The sequence below is a fragment of the Monodelphis domestica genome, chromosome X (genome assembly GCF_027887165.1).
Source record: "Monodelphis domestica isolate mMonDom1 chromosome X, mMonDom1.pri, whole genome shotgun sequence".
Lineage (NCBI taxonomy): Eukaryota > Metazoa > Chordata > Mammalia > Didelphimorphia > Didelphidae > Monodelphis > Monodelphis domestica.
Genome location: NC_077235.1, coordinates 86,297,482 through 86,317,145, shown reverse-complemented (window position 1 = coordinate 86,317,145; position 19,664 = coordinate 86,297,482). Strand labels below are relative to the sequence as shown.

At 54.2% G+C, this 19,664-nt stretch overlaps 1 protein-coding gene and 2 long non-coding RNA genes across 9 annotated transcripts in view; 2 read left to right on the top strand and 1 right to left on the bottom strand.

The window, feature by feature from the left end:
- Positions 1-2,502: 2,502 nt before the first annotated feature.
- On the top strand, positions 2,503-10,825 carry LOC103092632 (uncharacterized). Of its 4 annotated transcripts, none has more exons than XR_001625390.2 (5): positions 2,503-2,631; positions 2,960-3,031; positions 3,522-3,624; positions 4,920-5,059; positions 5,152-10,825. It is a non-coding gene; the product is annotated as an uncharacterized LOC103092632 (long non-coding RNA). The 4 variants fall into 4 exon arrangements; XR_001625389.2 differs by having other exon boundaries at positions 4,920-5,077; XR_008914711.1 differs by having other exon boundaries at positions 2,960-3,072.
- On the bottom strand, positions 3,073-4,933 carry LOC130456162 (uncharacterized). Its single transcript, XR_008914713.1, has 3 exons — positions 4,698-4,933; positions 4,193-4,278; positions 3,073-3,558 (listed from the first exon to the last, which is right to left on the bottom strand). It is a non-coding gene; the product is annotated as an uncharacterized LOC130456162 (long non-coding RNA).
- Positions 10,826-12,853: 2,028 nt separating the features above from the next.
- The window catches only part of LOC103102557 (synaptotagmin-like protein 2), a 46,488-nt gene continuing 39,677 nt past the window's right edge, over positions 12,854-19,664 (top strand). The window contains exons 1-5 of one of the 4 annotated variants that reach the window (XR_001625387.2): positions 12,854-13,215; positions 14,271-14,384; positions 14,833-14,884; positions 16,684-16,795; positions 18,198-18,468. The gene's annotated coding sequence lies outside the window, so the exon portion shown is untranslated. Of the gene's footprint in view, positions 13,216-14,270; positions 14,406-14,832; positions 14,885-16,683; positions 16,796-18,197; positions 18,469-19,664 lie in introns of those variants that run through there. The other 3 variants (XR_474493.3, XR_008914668.1, XM_056809458.1) reach the window with 3 other exon arrangements.

Below are 19,664 nucleotides of genomic sequence, written 5' to 3'. Positions count from 1 at the left end.
TCCTACCATGGCCACCCGGAACCCCTCCCGCGCCCACCCCCCCACCCCCACCCCCCGCCGGAAAGCTCGCACAGGCCGACTGGGGGAGGCGCCGGCCCAGGGAAGGAGGACAAGTTCCTGGGAAGGAGGGCGTCCTGCCGCCCCTGGAGCTGTTCTTGCACCCCGCTATGCCAAAGTGGATGGGCGGACACAGACGGGGCCGCCATCTCCTCCCTGAGCCTTAGCTGACGGCCTTCCCTGGCGGGGGGAGCCCTTGGGAGGATCCTCACAGCGGCTGGTGGACCTCAGAAGTCTCCACACGGCCTCGGAGAGCGCCTCAGTGCCATCAGCTGAATGGCCACCTCCACACTGATGCCCCTCTCGGCTACCTGACCTGGCTGCCCTCTGCTGGCCAGCTCACATGGCTGCATGGCCAGGGGGCATCCTCAGCTGCCCTGGGCCCAGAGCAGAGCTCCTCAGGCCAAGCTCTCCTCCCCTCTCCTTCCCCCCCCTCCCCCCAGTCCCTCAGGTGGGGGTGTCCCGGCCTCCTCCGGGAGCTCTTCGCCAGTGTGTGGCCAGGGCCTGCTGCCTTCCCCTGCGCAGTAGCATCTCTCCTGGGTGCTGCTTCCTAGCCGGGTGGTGGGCTGCCTGCCTCAGGCCTCTCCCCGCTCCAGGCCATGCTCCCTCCAGCTGGGGTGCAAGGTGCTCAGCACACTCACCCCCCCACCCCCACTCCCAGTCCTGGCCCTGGTCTTTGTGCTGAGCTCCCCTGCCTCCAGTGCTCTCCCTCTCCCCATCTCTGCCCCCTGGGCCTTCCCTGGGGGATTCTCTGGAGCCAGGACTGCTGTTTGCCATGTGGTGTGTCCTGTAGGCCTGGGAGCTCCTCCAGGGCAGGGACAACCTCTTGGCTTTCTTTGGCTCCGCAGCCCTCCCTCAGTAGGTGCTTCTGGGCAGACTTTCTCACCCAGCCCATGGAGCCCCAGAGGGGAAGGGACTTGGTCCCAGACCGGGGTGACTGGTGATGGGCACCTGCTGGGCATCCCAGGATCCCAGGAGAGCATGAATGCTGCCTTGTTTGTAGTGAAGGAGGGCCTGGTTGTTCTGGCAAGCTTCCCATCCCTGGTGGGGGCAGCTCCCAGAGTTCAGAGGGTGCTGATGGCAGAGCAGTGTCATGGACCTTAGATCAGCTATGTTTCCACACCCCCCCCCCCATCCTCAGCTGTTCAGTTTGCCAGTTTGGGAGATAGGAATTGATGAGTCTAAGGTCTCTTCCCTCCCACCTGGGCTGTGGGCCTGACCTGTCACCTGGGCTCCCTTCTCTGGGCAATGGCTGGCCACTCCTGGTTTTCCTGCCGTTTGGAAGGAAGAAAGGATTTCTCCAAGGGACCCATAAGGAACCCCATCCATCCCTAGATGCCTTTTGTGGACAATGACCCCACCCCTGGCGATGGAACCCTCCCCTTGGTTGGGGGGGGCTGGAGAACAATGGCCCCATCCAAGGACCTGAAGGGCTCTGGAGCTCCCCTCCTCCAAACCAGGGGGGTGGAGGGACCTTCTCCACTCCCACATTGCCTGCCCCAATACTTGCTCTCCTTTCATGTCCTCCTGTGGCATTTCTGAGCCCTGCTTTCCAACTCTCTTTGCCTCTGAGCGCACTGAAGAAGGAGCCCAGCAGCTCTCTGCCCTCACTGAACAAGATGCAGAGCAGCCCAGGGCCAAGGGCAGATCCTCTTCCTCCCACTCATGCATTGTCTCAGCTGAGAACTCTTCCGGTCCTTGGAGCCAGTCATGCCCGTTGCTCCGGATGGAGGCCAGAGAGAAAAAGGGCCCTGCCTGGGCTAACATCTCAACCGGGGCTCTTTGTTGTGGCCAAGAATTCTGAGGAATGGCCAACTGGGGTTGGGATGGAATGCCAGGAGACCTGGGAAGACTTGAGAAGTGAGAAGACACAAGAACAGCCACACTGTCATAGGGTCAGCCATACAACGATCCCAGACAACTTGGAAAGGAACCCACCCTCAGGGAAGGAGCTCACAGAACATGCCCCGCATGAAAGTGTGTTTGGCACGAGCACACATGTGAGCTCTGTCCCTTGGCTTCTGGTCTCAGGGATGGAGGGAGGGAAGGAGGCAAGTGGAACTCAACTGGAAGGCAATAAGGGGAGAGGACTGGCAGAAAGCCAGGTCAAATGGGAGGGAGTGCTGAGGAGTCCCCAAGGAGGGTGAGGAAGGTGGGGCAGGAATGTTGGGCCTGGGGGGGTGCAGACAGGCAGGGCAATGAGGGCTCTGGAAAGCCACAGGAGATGTGTAGGGGCGGAGCTCCTGGGCTCTGGAGGGAGTCGGTCAGCACTCAGATCCCCAGTGAGACTTCCTAAGGAGGCTTCTGATCCCCAAGGGGCTCCTGACCTCTACGAAGCACAAGCTAATGGGCCACAAGCTAATGGCTGAGGCCAAGCTGTTCAAGGTTGAGGTGATTAGACAATGGCACCATTGTGACCTCAATGCAAAGTGGCTGAAACTGAGGTGCTCTGGGGCTGGATGAACGGAGGTAGTCCACGGTAGAGGAGTTTTGTTTAACCCAGAGGCACTGCGTCCAAAACCCTGGCCTGGGTGAAGACAGGACTAGCAACTGAATGAGCCACCATGCCATGGGGTACTTCTACCACTCCAAGATCTAAAGACAAAGGGGTTGTTAAGCCAGGCCTCCAGGGGATAGATTTCTAGGAGTGCAGGAACTCCAGTGGGGTTAGGGGGGCTCCCTGTGTGTGAAATGATCCTGGCTTGGTGGTTGTTCCCTTTGTCGTAACCCTTCACGTTCTGATTTAGGCATTTACAAATGGGATTCAGAGGAGTGAATTGGTGTCTGGGCTTCCCTGCCCCCGGGGGACTGAGGGCAGCAGAAATGGGGTTGCCTCAGGGAAAGTCACACCCATGGGACTGGGTGACAGGTTTGTTGGGGTCTCCTTGCCTGCATCCCTTAGGGATCCAGCACTGCTGCCGTCGTGATTCTCCTCCCAACCTCCGTGGGCTTCCTGGAGCCTCTTCAGCCCGTGGTAGGCTCCCCTAACCCAGCCACTCAAGGTGCCAGGCAAAGGTTGGGCTCTCAGCTTTACATGTATGTTGGGGGCCTCTTGTGCTGAATGATGGGCCAGAGACCGAGTGGTTGGTATGAGAGGAGAGCCCACTGGGTGGGCTCTGAAGGGCTGGGGCTCCTGGGTACTGACTCCCTTATCCAATCACTCCCTCTACCAGTCCTCTGCTGGGTTGGGATAAATGCACTTGGGGGGGGGGAAGGAGGGGGGATCCAGGGTTTGTGAGAAAGGGGGACAAGAGTCATGGCCCTCACACTGACATACTACACACACGCCACACACATAACACACACAACACATAGACACCACATATACCACACACACACACAGACCTGGCTTCTCCTTGCCATACACTTGCCTCACTCCCTGAAGCTCCGTTGGTAGAGCAGGTGTCTGTGGCCATGCCCCAGGCCTGGTGCTCTTCCCACTCCCCTGGGTGCTCCCTTGCCAGGTATGTCAAAACCTACCTGGTCCCTGACAGCACCTGACTGGGTAAAAGGAAGACGTCTGTGAGGAAAAGGACTGTGAACCCGACTTTCCAAGAAATGCTGAAGGTAGGAAGAGCTCAGTGGCTCAGGCTTCCCCCTTGGCTTTCCAAACCCTGTGAGCCCGGAGCCAGCCCCAGGAAGGCAACCCAGATGGGCAGGCAGGGGCCTGGGTGCCAACAGCCCACACCAAGATGGCCTCACAGAGCGCTGTCCCCCACTGTAAAATGGGACTATGATACAAGGGTGCCAGCCTGCCTGCCAGAGGGGCTGTGCGTTCCCAGAGATACTAAGGAACAGCTAGCTGTCAGTGTGAGGTGCTCAGGGAGCTGCCATCGCCACTGGGGACTGCCTGGCATGCTTGAAAGGCTGGCCAATCATTGGCTCTGTGGGCAGTCCCTGACAGCCAGTAAGTGGGGAGACAGACAGGAGAGCCTCTTGGGCTTGGTGTGCTCTGCTGGCCTCAGCATGCTCAGCCTCCAGGCTGCAGTTGACTTCTGCAGGGGAGTGTCACCGTGCCCTGTCCATGCTCTAGGGGGAGACCCCTGACAAAGCCCATCATTTCCCTGGGATGGATGCCTGAGCTTCCCCTTTAGAGGCTGGGAACTGACCAGTGTGGCTTTTCTTCTTCTCTCACCTGACATGGGTCAGCGGTTTGGGGTAGAGCACCCTGTGGCTTGGCATCCACTGGGGTTCACCAGCAGCCCTCACCAAGAGCTTTCCCTTAAGGAAAAGAGACAGACAGACAGACAGATGAGGGAGAGACATACAGAGACAGGGATATAGAGGAAGGAGGGAAAGAGAATGAGAGACAGAAAGAAAGAAATAGAAGGAAGGAGAGAGAAAAAGGGAAAGGAGACAGTTTAGCAAAACCAACTGACCCTTCCCAGGATTCCACAGCACCTGCACAGCCCCCCTTCTCTGCCCCCTCCCCCATTAGGCCTGGCTCTTGTGCACACAGAGGTGGCAGTGATGGATTTCCTGCCCCTTCAGGGCAAACAGTCTTGCTCTCCCACTTCCCAGCCCTCATGCCCTCTGAGCACCTGAGCCCCTTCTCCAGGTGCTGGACAGCTCCTTGGCTCTCAGACTCCCCCACTGCCTCCTCCACTCCCAGGTTGGGGTCTTCATGTCCTGCCACCCACCTGGCTGGTTCCCTGACCTCAAGGCCTCAACTCCCCTGGCCTCTTTCCTCAGTCCTCGTTTCTGCCTGAAGGGATGGAGAAAGATGACCCTCCAAAGGGTGTCTGTGAGCTTGCGAAGGGTAGCAGAAAGGGCCACTTTTGGGTCAGGGGGCCAACATTGGGGAACCAGCCCCAGTGCCTTTGCCCTCATCTGGCCATGGGTGTGGCTGGGGTGTTTTCCAGTACAAGATTGAGAAAATGGCCCTGATAGACCAGAAGCTGAACCTCTCCATGTGGCACAATGACCTTCTGGGATATATTTTCATGGGAGAGATAGAGATCAACTTGGCCAACTGGAACTGGGACAAGAGGAAACTCATCTGGTACACACTTAGACCTCAGTAAGGATGGGACAAGCTGGGCAGGGAGGGGTAGTGGTCAGGGGAGACCTCTTCTTTTCATCCTCCATTCACAGATGATTGGACTCTTCTGCCCCCACCTTCCTTCCCATCACCCAGTGCAGCAGTCCAGATGGCATGTGCAGCTGACCAGGGCAGAGGTCAGAGCAGGGAGGACTACTTCCTGCCTAGGCAGCCAGAATTCTGGGCTTCTGTGGAGGCAGCCCCCAGAGATGGAGTTTCTGGAGATGGGGAAAAGGACTGTGGGGGCCACCAGTTTCCTGTTTCTTCCTGTGGTTGTGGCTGCCTTCCTGCAGGAGCAACCAGTGAACAGGCTTCATTTCATCTCCACAGCCAGAAGGAGAGTGGAGGGCACAGGGGCTGCTGCAGGGTTGTTACCTCATGAGCTCAGGGACCTGTGCTGTCCCCAAGGGGATCTATGGCAGGGACTGCCTGGCCAGCCCATACTGCCACACCCTTCCCTCTCAAGGCCAATAATGGCCTGGCCAATAATGGCCTGGCCAATAATGCTGTGGGGCACAGGGACTGTCCCAAGTGAGTGACAAAGAAGGGCTGAGGGAGCTCAGAGAAGATGAGGGAGACCTCCCCAGAGAAGGTGAAATGAGTGCTCCCATGGTCAGCCCCCTCAGCCTTCTGGGAGCTGATATTGTCAGCTGGCAAAAACACACTCATTCGTACATCTAGTGCAGCCTCAGCCCTGACTTTGAGGGGCGTGGGCATAGACACCCTCATGTCCAGTGAGATCAGCCCAGGCAGGAAAGAAAAACCAAACCCCAATCAAGGGCCTTCAATTGGTGATAATGACTTAAACGAGAACCCTGACATGAGCCTAGATGATGGAAGGTTCCTAGTGTTTCTGGAACAGAGCCCTGAGAGGAGAGGAGAGCCCCTGGATGTGGTGGCATAATAATTCAAATTATGAGACTACTAGTAGCTTCATAACTTTATTAAATCCAAGTAGTAGTAGTAAAGAGATATTTGGTTTGCTAATCTATTGGCCACCATGATGGATTGAAGCTAAGCTTCAACAAGGCTCCTGAGTCTCCCCTTTCAAGCTGTTTTCTCCACCCACTAGCTCTCACACATCACATCTAAGGAACCAATCATCGTTTCTAAATTTGCCTGGGCTGCCCAGGGAGACAGTGCCTGTGGAATCAGTTTTCTGTCTCATTGTTTCCTTGGTTCTTCAACTTCCTTTCTCTAAGGGCTTATCTATACCTGAATTAACTCAGTGATCTTTGACCTCCTTGTCACTGACAGGTGATGTCATGTTAAACAAAGCAACATAATGGAGAGAGAAATTTTCTTCCAACAATCCACCCTGTGGTTTTATTAGGAGATGAGCATGTTGAAATCTACCCAGTTGAGGTCTTTGGGAGATTAACATGCCCAGTCTCCCCAATGACTCATTTCAAATAACCAGCTTGTATATCTAAAGATTCTATTACTAGAAATGTATAAAATATACCACGTTACCTAGAGGGAATTACAACAATTTGGGGATAAAAGTGAAAGAAAAAACAAAAAAATTTTTGATAGACACATGAACAAAATGCCAATTAGGCGGCACTCCCCTTTGACATAAGAGTTGCATTCAGAATAAATGATATATTCACCCCCTTCAGTTCAGTTCATTGTATCCCAAAGTTCACTCTGGATCTCTTGATGCAGTGTGTGGTTTCTGCAGGCATCCTTATGGTACCTTCTTCAAAAGATCCGCTTTCTTGATTCAGGGTATTGGCAATTTTCTTTTTCTAAAATTTCTTGAAAAGATTTTAAACCTTGGATTTTAGGATAGTTATACAATCCCACCCAGGAGGGTGTTCATCAACATTAGAATCACCCCAGGATACATGGCAAAGTTATTAGTATATGAATCAATTCTCAAAAGAAAACCAACCCCCCCCAAAAAACAATAGAAGAGAAAAAATTCATTGGCCAATTAAAGACCCTAAAAGAGACTCAAATTCAGAGGAAGATTACTTATATCTATGCCAGGCTAGAAATGCATTACTAAAAGCAATGAAGTGGGACCCCTATCAGTAGAACATTCTTTCCTTTTAATGCCTGATTCCTCTACAAATTTGTTAGGGAGCAATCTTTTATGCAAACAGAGCCACAACATGCTCCCCAGATGGCTCTATGATGCTAGAATTGTCTGAGTAATCCTTAACTTTGTTTCCCATTGTAAGATTAAAAATTATATCCAATACTCCAGGTATTATATTTTATAAGAATTTATTAATAACTTGAAGTAAAGGAAACAAAAAAATCATGAGAGAGAGATAACCTGACCGTGGTCTGGGGAAAGAGGAGAAGAGTGTGGAAGGAAGAAACAGAGAGACAGAGAGAGAGAGAGAGAGAGAGAGAGAGAGAGAGAGAGAGAGATAGTGGAGTTACAAACAACTTTATTGATATAGGGTAAGGACACAATGTGGGGATAAAAAAGTAAAGGGATATTGGGTAATGTAGTTTCAAGGTATAAAATTCTATTTACACACTGTCCTGGAAGTGAAGGAACCATCCACCTTTGAAATCCTAGCTGATTTACCTGAGTCTCTCTGGGCCTCATCATTTTCTAATGTAGTCTACACAAATTAGCTGTTCTTATTCAGATTAAGACAAAAGGTAGTCCACCTCTTTCCATTCCTCACTACCCCCTATCAAGAGAAGCTATTGATGGAATGTCCCCAATGATAGATTCATTAATTAAGCAAGGAATAATAATTCCATGCAAATCTAAATATAATACACCTATTCTCCTTGTAAAAAAGCCAAAGCTAGGACCTAATGGAAAACCTATTTTATTGGTTCATACAGGATCTAAGGGCTGTAAATAGTCATGTCATAAAAAAAGACACCCTGAGTTTCCCAACTCAGTCACAAATATCTCCTCTATTCTCAGAAGCACAGCCACATATTTTACTGTGGTGGATCTGTGCTCAGCATTCTTCTCAATCCCTATCCATGAAAATTCTAGGAATATATTTGCCTTCACTTGGAAAGGCTCCTAGTGGTTATGGTCAAGACTGCCACAAAGATTCATCGACAATCCAACCCTGTTCTCACAAATTTTAAAACAGGATTTAGCAAATATAATTTTTCAGAAGAGCTGTTTGATACAATTTGTAGGTAATCTGTTCTTGGCCACACCAAATGCCACAGTGTGCCAGGAAGATAGCAAGCACCTTCTCCTAGAACTATATAGGGAGAGGCCACAAGGTCGCAAAGGCAAAGGTTCAGTGGTGTCTCCCCAAAGTTGAATATTTAGGGTTTGTTCTAACTGCCAGTGGCTGCTCCATTTCCACTAAGTTCATTGAAGCTATTCAGAAATTGACTGCCCCCTCCAATAAAAAACATTTGAGGGCAGTTTTAGGAGCAACAGGATTTTGTAGGCAACAGATCCCTCACAATGGGGGAATCACTAAACACCCTATAACTCTGACAAAAAATTTAGTTCCTGAACTGCTTAGATAAGATGCAGAATTCCTGTCAGCTCTTTTAGAATTAAAACAAGCTATCCTGTCTGCCTCTGCTTTAGGCATTCCAGATTACAAAAAGTTATTTACCTTGTATGTGCATGAACAGAGAGGGGGTAAGCTTCAGGTGTTTTAACTCAAACTTTAGGATCTGTTCAGCATCCAGTTGCTTATTATTCAGCCCAGCTGGACCCAGTAGCTTCAGGAACCCCACCATGTCTTAGAGGCATAGCTTCCACAGCTTTGATAGTAACAAAATCTGCTGATTTAGTATTGGTGCCCTTTGATAGCTCAGCTGATAGAGTGGAGGACTGTAGATTATATATCTGTGGGAATGTTTAGGTTGATGGTTTGATTCCAGTTCAAAGGAAGTGCCAATATTCATGGTCAGGCAGGGGCACTGGAGGCACAATAGCTGTTCTACTAGCCTGAGCTCTTTAGGAGCAGGACATGGGTTGGGGAGTCTTTGAGTTGAGGCTGGCACCTTGGCAGGCCTAGTTTGGTCTAGATAGTAACAGCATTTATGTGGCACCTATGGTGCGCTAGGGACCGTGCCAAATGCTTCTTAAACTGGATTTCATTTTGTCTAGGAGGTTTCCTGACCCCTAATTAATAGACAGGGAAACTGAGGCAGGCAGCAAGAAAGTGACTTGCCCAACTAGGGTGAGTCCAAGGCTAGAGAGACCTGATCCCTGATCCAGGGCAGAATGACTAACATTTTGCCTCTGAGCCTGAGCTAGAACCTGCCTCTTCCCTGGATCACATCTCCAAAGCCACAGTTATCAAGCAGTTCAGGTGAAGAGCTTCACCTGCTTGAGAGAGAATGTTATTTTGAATCTCAGTGGGCTTCTGGACCCTTCCACTTGAATTTATGGAGATAGCTGGCTCCCTAACTCCTGTCACCTAGATGGAGAGGAAATGACTGAGCCCAGCCAACTAGTCACCCCTAGGGGGGACAGTGAGATCACAAAGCTTGAAAGATGTCACTATGCAGAAACATTCTGAGGTTGCCATGACTGAGGGGCCCTACATCAGACAACACTCCCTCCCTTGGGAGGTGGATGGGAATGTTCACATCAAAGCCTCCTCCAGGGGAGGGGATGAAAGAACAGGAGCACCACTTTCTTCCTATGAATTTTGTGGCTGTTTTGAGACCCTTCTGACTGCCCCCTGGGCAGGTTCCAGGGAGAAGACTGGATGGCAGACCTGGATCCCACCCAGTGCCAGAGGCCAGCCTGAGGATGCCTTCATTTCAACAAGGAGGTGGCCGTGTTCCCTTGGTAGGAAATGGGACAGGGAGAACCATCTCCCCATCAGTAGTCATTGTCAGAGTTGGCCATACCCTCCCGAACATGCTTCTAACAGCTTTGGGTGGAGGAGGTGATGAGGTTCCAGGGACCACACCACCAGTCCCCAGGGTCTATGGACATCAGCCTCAGGCCTTTCCAGAATATCTACATGTAGCCTTTGTTGGTGCTGGTGATGGAAGAGATGGAGTAGTTGTCCAAGCCAGACAGTCACAGATCTTCCCAAACAATCATCACAGAATTCGATCAATGACCCATGGCAGAAGATACCGGGCCTTCCCCGAGGGCATGCTGGCAGCTTTGGCTGGAGTAAGAGATGGGAGATTCACAGAGGAAAGATCAGGAGTAGTTGCCTCTCACCATAGCCAGTCTCGCCCTGATGGCCCTCGAGGACCCATAGTCAGGAATGGAAATGGAAGACATAGACCTCTTCCCTGGAACATAATATCCCAAAATCTCCCAGGTGGCTTTGGACAGGAAGATGGAAGAGCTGAAGCTATTTCCTCTGTTCAGATCGTCCCAGAGGCACTGTAATTGGAGTCTAGGAAGGACTAAAGCCCACGATCAGATCCCCTTCCTTTCCTCCCTTTCCCCTCGTCTCCCTTCCCCCTCATTCCCTTCTCCTCTCCCTCTTCCTTCCTTCCTTCCTTCCTTCCTTCCTTCCTTCCTTCCTTCCTTCCTTCTTTCTTTCCTTCCTTATTCCTTCCTTTCCCTTCTAAATTCCCATCTTTTCTCCTTCCCTTTCTCTTCTTCTGTGGCCCTTCCCCTGTGGACCCATGACTCCTTGCAACTAGAGAAGAGCAGAAGGCCCAAAGTCATCCTCTCCCCAGATGTTGCTCATGGAGGACATTCTTTGAAGTTTTAATGTGTTATCTTACATTCTTTTCTCTAAAAATAAAAAGCTCTCCCATCGCAAAAAGAAAAATAAAGATCTTCTATGGTGACTTCTTCATAGTCCTGCTTACTTCTGCTCCCCACAGTTGTCCCTTCTGAAAACACAGCCTCCTCCATCTTCCTGCCCCTGCTTCCCCCCATGCCACCTGCTCCCTTTCCCTGTGCTCCCAGGCTCTGCCCCCTGCTCCCCAACCCCTCCAGGTTCCCAGGGAAGGAGCCCTCTGGGGTAGAGGACTTGGGTAGAGAACAAGGTGGAGGTTGGGCTGGGAAAGCCTGGCACCCTGGTCTAGACCCCCTGCCTCCAGCTTCCTCCTCCATGGGGCCCTCCTCTGTCTCTAGCTTCCACTACACTCAAGGTGGGGAGGAGGCAGGGGGAGAGAGCCTGCCTGCCTGCCTGCCTGCCTGCCAGCCCGCCAGCCCTGAGGTAGCAAGCCCAGGATGTGGGCAGTCTCTGGTCTGGCCTCCACCTGGCACAGGCTTGACTGTAGTCAGGGAAGGAGAGCCCATCTTCTCTGGGTCTGTTACACAGAGCCTGCCATGAGAGGGAAGGTGCAGATGGGGCACCTTGGCAGTGACTAGCTGGTTTTCCTGGCATCAGAAGGGAGGGGAATCCTCTCAGGCCAGGATCTGCCCCCTTCGTGCCCTGCTGTTCCAGGGTCAGGGCCGGCTCCCTGGGGTGGGGGGCAGGCTGCTTCCCTCCTCCCCTGGCTTCCATGACCCCTCAGCTCTGCTGATTGCACACAGGGGGCTCCTGCCCCAGGCTCACATGGGCTGGGGCCATGCTGCCAACTGTCGCCTGCTTCTAGAACCTTCCCCCTTGACTGCTCCAGCTGCCCCTGCCTGCCTGGCTTGCTCTGTTTCCCCAGCTCAGGAGTCAGCCTGGGCTGCTCCTCCTGGGAGAGGAGGGAGGGCACAGAGGGATGAATTGGGGCAACTGAGTGAACCCACGTGGCAGGCTCCATCTTGTGCCTCTGGTCAGGAGCTGGCTGGGCTCCCTCTCTGGTCAATGGTGGGACCAGCCGGATTCTGCCGAGGGCTGAGAACATTTTACTGAGTTGTGGGCATTGTGGGGAAGCCTGAGTGCACTATTGGGAGCTAAGCCAGGAAACTGGCCCAGCGGGACCTGCTCAGAGCCCATTCCAAGGGCCTGGCTAGACTGAGCAGAAATTCGGAACTAGCCTCCGGCCAGGCCTCCCCACTCCCTCCAGGCTCTCCCCAGAGGCTGAGGGCTGGAAGGGACCTTAGAGGGCAGCATCTCCCACCCTCTCACTTTATAGCTGAGGAAACAGAGGCCCAGAGAGGGGAGGCCTCTGGACCGGGGAGGAAGGGGCTGAGGCAGGGCTCGAAGACCCGTCCTCTGTGGCCCAGGGCAGCCCTCTGTGCTGGGGGCTCAGGCAGACCAGGGAAGGCCGAAGAAGGCTCTGGTCCTGAGGGGAGGGAAAGGGGCGGCAGCCCAAGGCAGGGGCTCCTGGCCTCGACCCCCGCCCCGCCCCCAGGTCTCCCCCTCTCCTGAAGGAGCCTTCGGACAGCCTCTGCCCAGGAGAGCAGAGAAAGCTGGGCGGGGGAGCTGGGCCACAGTGCCCACAGAGGCCTCGGAGTCCCCGGAGTCCCTCTGGGCTCCTGGGCGCCCCCGGCATGGCTGAGGGGCCCGGGGCCGCCCCAGCGCTGAGATGAGGCACCACCCTCCGTCTGGAGGGCTGGAGCAGAGGCTGCTGCCCAAGCGCGCTGGAGCGTTCTGGGAAAGACAGGCCGGGCCGGTGTCTCGGGCCAGGGCCTTCCAGGAGGCTCTTTGTGGTTCGGGAAAGCTGCCAGTGCAGCCCCCCAGCACGCGGGGACCCCCCGGGACACGTCGGCCCCCGAGAGTCCCCGAAGGCGGGGGAGGAGGGAGGGGGGAAGTAGGAGAAAGGCCCTCTGGGGAGAGGACGGGCAGGAAGCCAGGTCAGATGGGAGGGAGTGCCCGGGAGTCCCCGAGGGAGGACGTGGGGCCCGAGTGTGGGGCCTGGGGGCGGCGTGGGGGGTGCAGGCGGGCCGGAGGGCCGGCGGAGAGGTGCAGGGGCGGAGCTCCTGGGCTCTGGAGGGACGTGCTTTTTGCCTTTTGCAGAGAGGCTAACTGGGCTGTGTGTGTTCCCTGAGGGAGCCCCGGGGCTCGGGGCACGGAGGTCCCCGGTGACACTCCCTAAGGAGCTTCCCGAGGACGGATTGGGCCAGCCTGCTGCTGCCCCCGCGGAGGCTCGGGCCAAGGTCACAATTGAGGCTGAGCTGTCCAGGGCTGAGAGCTGATTGGCCGAGGGCTCCATTGTGACGTCACCGCCCAGCCAGTGAAATTGAGGCGCTCTGGCGGGCTTCAGGCAGAGGAGTCTTGATTAACACGGCGGCTGCAGCGTCCAACGGCCCTGGCCGGGGTGAAGGCAGGCCGTGGAATGAGCCACCACCGCATGGGGTACTGATGCCATCCCTTGTTCTGAAGGCAGCCCGGGGAGGGGCCTGGGCTGGAGCCGTGGGGGGGGGGTCCCCGAGGGGGAGAGGAGCCCCCAGTTTCTGTTGTGGCTCTGGCTCTGTAGCCCTTGGTGGCTGCTTTTAGGCATTGCCAGACGGGATTCCGAGAAGGGCTGGGCTGGCCCCGGGTCCCTCCCTGTCCGTGACCGCGGACAGCCTCAGAGCCCTCGCCCCCCCCCCCCCCCCCCCCGTTCAGGCTTCCCAGCTGAGCTCTTTGGCAGACCCAGGCTCAGCACCCTCGACTTTTCCTAGCCTGCTGCCGGGGCTCGGAGGCAGGGAGGGAGAGGCCCTCGGGCGGACGGCGTCCGTCTCTTTCCTGCCTTGGGCCACTCTGCCCTCTTTCGGGGAGGCCTAACTGTGTGCAGGGAGCCAGCAGGGAGGGTGCAGGTTCCTCCCTGCCACGCTGGGGGCTGGGCACAGCGTTTGGGGCTTTTCGGTATCTCCATCTGCGTCTGAGGTTGCCTTCCGGGAAGGCGGGTGGCCCAGGGGGTGCTTGGGAGCGGCAGCCAAGGTTTAAAGCCCCTGGCGATAGAGGAGAGCCCAGAGGTGTGGGCACTGGTCTGCCTGGGGGAGGGGGGAGGCTGCTGCCGGCCCTGCTCCCTTGTCAAACCCTCTGCACCAAGGAGAGTCTGAACCCTGGCTCCTTCCCAGCCTTGTGTCACAGAGGGTTGCCATGGTGAGTTTCTATTGGTCAGTCCTCAGGGTCAGCTCTCTGTGTATGGGAGGAGGGTGGCGGCTCAGTGCCTGAAAGGGGGTCATCATCATTTGCCTGGGAGTGACCAGTGCCCTTCCCTGCCAGGCCAGCCCTGGCTCAAGCCAGTATCTAGTTCCCCAAGCATTGAGGGAGCAGATTGCCCTGAATCTCCTCGTCCTTGAGGTGAGGCTGCTTTCCTTGGCCTGTGAGGGCAGCAGAAATGGGGTTGCCTCAGGGCAAGCCGCACCCGTGGGACAATGACTGGGTGACAGGTTCGTTGGGGTCTCCTTGCCTGCCTTCCTTAGGGACCCAGCACTGCTGCCGTCGTGATTCTCCTCCCAACCTCCGTGGGCTTCCTGGAGCCTCTTCAGCCTGGTGTAGGCTCCCCCTAACCCAGCCACTCAAGGTGCCAGGCAAAGGTTGGGCTCTCAGCTTTACATGTATGTTGGGGGCCTCTTGTGTTGAATGATGATGGGCCAGAGACCGAGTGGTTGGCATGAGAGCAGAGCCCACTGGGTGGGCTCTGAAGGGCTGGGGCTCCTGGGTTCTGACTCCCTTATCCAATCACACTCCCTCTACCTGTCCTCCTCCCCAAGTAGCAACGGGGGCCCCAGGTCTCCTTTTCACCCTCTGTTCCCTTCTGCCTTGGGCAGAGACTCCCCCCTGCTTTTGTCCTCCCCACCCCCATGGGAGAGAATGCTGGGTACTCAGGAGCAGCAGGGAAAAGAAATGCTGGAACCCAATTTACTTCCAACCTCTCATGGAGTGGAGTGCTAGGGGCCGGGGTGGGGGGGCTGGAGGGCAAGGGGGGAGATAGCAGAAGCATGTGGGGGAAACTGAGTCACTTGGTCTGGGCTCCCTCTGCAGACTCTGGAGACTCTGCCTGGACTGGACCCTGTCAGCAGAACCCTGAACAGAGGTGAGTGTGAGCCATATTCTTATGCTGTCATGCAGGGTAGAGCTCCCTGTAGGGCAGCACAAGTGGGTACTTGGGCACCGTGGATGCCCAGTCTGGCCATCTGCTGTGATGTCTGAGCTGTCTGTGACAGGTCAACGGGGTTTGGGAGGACAAAGAGCCAGCCCAGTGGTTCCAGGAGTCACCCTATGGGAGAGGGATGAGACTGATTGTGCTTGGCTACCCCAGAGGACAGGACCATCCTCTGCCTTTGGCCCCTGGTCTGTCCTGGCCCTAGTCCAGGCACCCTTCCCCTGGGGCCCACAGGCAGGTTCCTGGGGGTGCAGCTGTGGGCTTGTGTTGTTATGGAGTCTGGAAGCTCCTGCTGGGGAACATTCTATGTTCTTTGTCACCGTTGGTGCTGGGGGGTGGGGTGGGGGGACCTGCTGGGTTGGCCTAAGTGCACTGATGGGGGCACCCAGGGTTTGAGAAGGGGACCAGGATGAGTCATGGCCCTCAAACTCACACACACACACATCACAGACCTGGCTTCTCCTTGCCATACACTTTCCCAACTATCTAAAACCCCTGTCAGTAGGGCAGGTGTCTGGCCAAGGAAGTTAAGGCAGGGCAGATGGCAAGGGGACAGCAAAGGGGGAGCCCCAGGGAGGGCTAGAAATGCCCTCAGGCCTTCCTTGGCCAGGGGGTTCGGCCCAGCTCTAGATCTAGTCTTGGGCCCTCTGCCTGCCCTCTCCCGACATAAGCTCTCATTCTCGTCCCGGTGAGGCGGGCTCTCTAAGCTCTCTAAGACATGCGTGTGTGTTTCCCCTTCGGATCAGATCTGTGATCCCACCCGGGGTCCGTGGCACTGTCCTTACTGGTATCCAACACAGCCGGTTTCTGCCGCCTCTGGGAGCATTCTGAGCCTGCCTTTGCCCTTCTCCCCGGCCAATTTCTCCTGTTGTCGCTCTCTCTGTTCCTGCCAGTCACTTCCCGAGCTCTGATCTGCGTCTATCTCTCTGTCAATGGCATCCCACACTAGCCACTGAGGCTCAGAGCTCTTCCACCCTCCTCAGGTGCCACCTGCTTCCTGAAGGCCTTCCCTGCCTTCTGGCTTCTTAGCCCTTTGCCCACCTCTCCCCCCATCTGTCTGGGGAAGGCACATCCAGCTTTCTGGGGTGCCGTGCCATGCCGTGCCAGCAACAGGCCTGGCCTTTGACAAAAGAGCTCCGAATTCTAGGTTCAGCGTCAGGGAAGGAGAACCTTCTAGGGCTACCTGGGGCTGGGAGGGGGGACCCCAGAGACGACTTGGGCTCGGTCTTCCTTCGCCCTGGCCATTCTCCTGCCTCCTTAGTGAGCAAACTTCTCTGCCTTTGGGGCCTGAGTTCTGGAGTGACTCCTTTGTAAAATGGTAATGGGGTGGCTCTGCTTCCCTCAGCCCCACCCCCAAAGAGGTCTTCCTGAGGGCCTCCCCGGAGCCCAGGAGAGCTGATGTGATGTGCTCCCTTCTTTGGACTAAGTAAGAGGCTGGACCCCAGGTGGGGCTGGGCTTCGGAGCGTCTCATGCCCCCAGTTCTTGGCCACTGAGGAGCAGCAGGCACTTGTACCTTGACCAGGAAGAGCTGCGGAGCCTCCATGCCCCTGCCTCTCCCAGGCGTGGGAAACAAAAGACCCCAGCAGCCCCCTTGTGCATGTGCACGTGCTTGGGCGGGTTTTCCTTTCCCTGAGTCACATGCTTGCAGACACTAGCATAAAGAGCCAGCACGAGTCAAGGATTGTCAGGTGAGCCCAATGAATGCCATTTTTAATCCCACCATGTTTAGGATGGGCTCCACCCTGAAGACCTGAAGGATTCCTTCATTGAGTTTCCTGTGGAGGACCGGGAGGAATTTCCCCATCACTTCCCAGGAGGAGCTGTGTGTGGCCTTGAGACAGGTAAACAAAGAGATCAGGAGCTCAGACTGGCCTCAGGAAGCTTTCCATGGCCTTATTTCTGTTTTCTTCCCTCTCCCTTCCTCCTTCCCCTTTAGTCAATTTTATTTGATTTTTGGTTCCAAATTGTCTTCCTGAACTCCTCCTCTGCCCATTGGGAAGGACAGAAAAGCCAATAAAACATAGGCAAAAGCCTTGCACACCAAATTCCTGCAGTCCCCATGGGTCCCAAAGGCAAGGACATTGATCTTCCCGGAGTCACTCAGCTCTGCCTGGAGTGGACTTGTCATCACAGTAATGGGATTTCCTCAGTACAGTGTACTGGTTGTTGTGAGACTGTTCTCTAGTCGTCCTTTCCCTTGGGCTTGTCCCCACCATCCTCTCTTAGAGTTAGGACTCAGTGGTGTTCCATCACAGCTTGTTTGGCCATTCTCCAGTCGGTGGGCAGCCTTTCTACCACCCAGTTTCCAAATCTTTGGTACCCCAAAAAGGGGGTCTGAATCTTTTTGTCCCATGGATCGTCCTTTCCCTCTTTAGTGATACGGACCTGGTAAGTGGTATCATTGGTGTGCACTGGGGCAGAGCTCCAACTCGCTTTCCATGGCATCAGTCACCCTTTTCCCCATAGCCTCTTCTGCATTTAGCTGAGCTGATTCAGTTTCCCTGTTTTAGGCCCTCCCCCTCCCCACTGGGGTCTTCCACTTCCCTCTACCAGGGCTAGACTCTCCTCCCTTCTCTATGTCGAGCCCTTGGTGAAGTCACTTCACACTAGACAAACCTCCACTCTTTTCACCATTCTCGGCCCCTTGTTGGGCTAGAGGCTCATGACTTGCCAGACCTCATGAGGCCTTGGATCACTCCCACCTTCCACCTCCTTCACTCCTACTCATAACAGTGTTTAGTGGGGCTTTGGGAAAAACTCGAAATCACAATGATCTAGATCTGCTATTAACATGCTATTGACATCCACCAAGCCCTCACTACAGAGCAAATATCCTACTCCTACCTCATCCATTCACTAATTATCCCTTTACTCACCAGTGACTTACCCAAGGTCACACAGCTTGTAAGTGTCTGAAGCCTGATTTGAACTCAGGTTTTCCTAACTCCAGACCTAGAGCTTTCCCCACTGCACATGCCTGTTTACCTGGATGTGCTCACATCAGTGCAGATATACATATACCCATGTATGCAAAGAGAGAGCTGCAGAGAATTTTTGGACTGCATAGACCCACTGATATTTTCATTTTAGCCAGAAGCCAAGTGTGCCACATTTGCTAACACGAAATTCACCCAAGTACTTTTAAGGCTGCTTGGATTAACTGGCATCTTAGTGATTGTGTCCTGATTGCAAAAACTCCTTGAGGAGCCACCAGCTTTACTCTGCTCTCCTCGGTCCTCTTAGGTTTGAGCTATGGCGCCCCTATACATTGGATGGAGTCCACCCAAGAAGAAATGGCCATTTGGCAGCAAATCATGGCCATTCAAAATGACTGGACTTCAAGCTCTCTTCCACTGAGATCCCGGAAAGGCGAGAGGAAGATGAAACCCTGTCTCAGGGCCTGTGATTTCAGCGTCACATGCCCTGTTGTATTTAGGGTTGCTTCTTTTTTCGTCATTAAATTCCAGGCACCAATTTGGGCAAGGGGAATTGTCAGGTAGCCCCTGAAAACAGACTCTGACTTTGGCTTGGTCATTTGGGTGAGAATGGGGGCCTTCAAGTAGCCAGGCTCCAAGCTCATGAAGGGGTAGCCATGGCCTGCTGCACTAGTGTCTTGGAAACGGGCTGCTGGTGCACCCTGGGGGGCAGGGGGCAACTCTTCTTCTGGAAGGAAGGGTGGAACCCCTCAATCACACAGCATCCGGGTGTGTAGCAGCTGCTCCCCAGTTTCTCACAGGGCCAGCCCAGCATGAAATATGTAAAGTAAAGCCACATATAAAATCCTGAGCATTCCTAGAACCAACAAAGTCCAACAGCAAGGCAGAGAGAATTGGAAGAGCTCTAGACATTGCAAAATACCTGGGGGTGGGCAGTCTCCCTGTCAAGACAAACCTAGGAACTATTTGAACACAATGACAAAGCACTTCACACAAATAAAGTCAGATCCAAACAACTGGAGAAACAGTCATTGCCCATGGTAGCCCTTGCAATTAAAATGACAATTGTCCCTAAAGTAATTCACCTATTCAGTGCCCCCCAACTATTTTATAGAACTAGAAAAAAAAAGAAACTTCACCTAGAGCAGTGATGGTGAGCCTTTTAGAGAGCGAGTACCCAAACTGCAACCTTCATGTGACATGTGAGCTGTGCCACCCCCCCAGACAGGGGAGGGAGGAAGTGTTGGGCAGAGGGGTGGGTGATGGGAGAAATGTATGTCCTGAGGATCCCATGGAGAGGGGAAGCGGAGCAGACCCCTTTGGCACAGATGCCACAGGTGCGCCAACATGGACCTACAGGAGCAAAATGTCAAGAATATCAAGAATCAATCCAAGAAATGTGAAGGAAGGTAACTAGTGGTGCAAGATCTTAAACTGAATTACAAGGCCTGCTGGAATCCTCAAAACTAGGCCTATTACCTTACCAGAGTGTGGGGAACCAGTTGAATAGATTAGGTATGCAACACCTAGGAATAAATGACCCCAGGAGTCTAGGGTTCGATGAATACAAACCTCAGCTTTGGGGAAAAGAACTCAAAAACTGCTGCTGGGAAAGCTGGAAAGGTATTTGCTGGAAACTAGGTCTCTCACAACATTATACACACACACACACACATATATATATAAAACACAAGATCATAATGCCAACTGGGTACATGGTTTAGACATTCAGGGTGCTCACCTACCTTCGAAGACTTTATGGCCAAATAAGAGA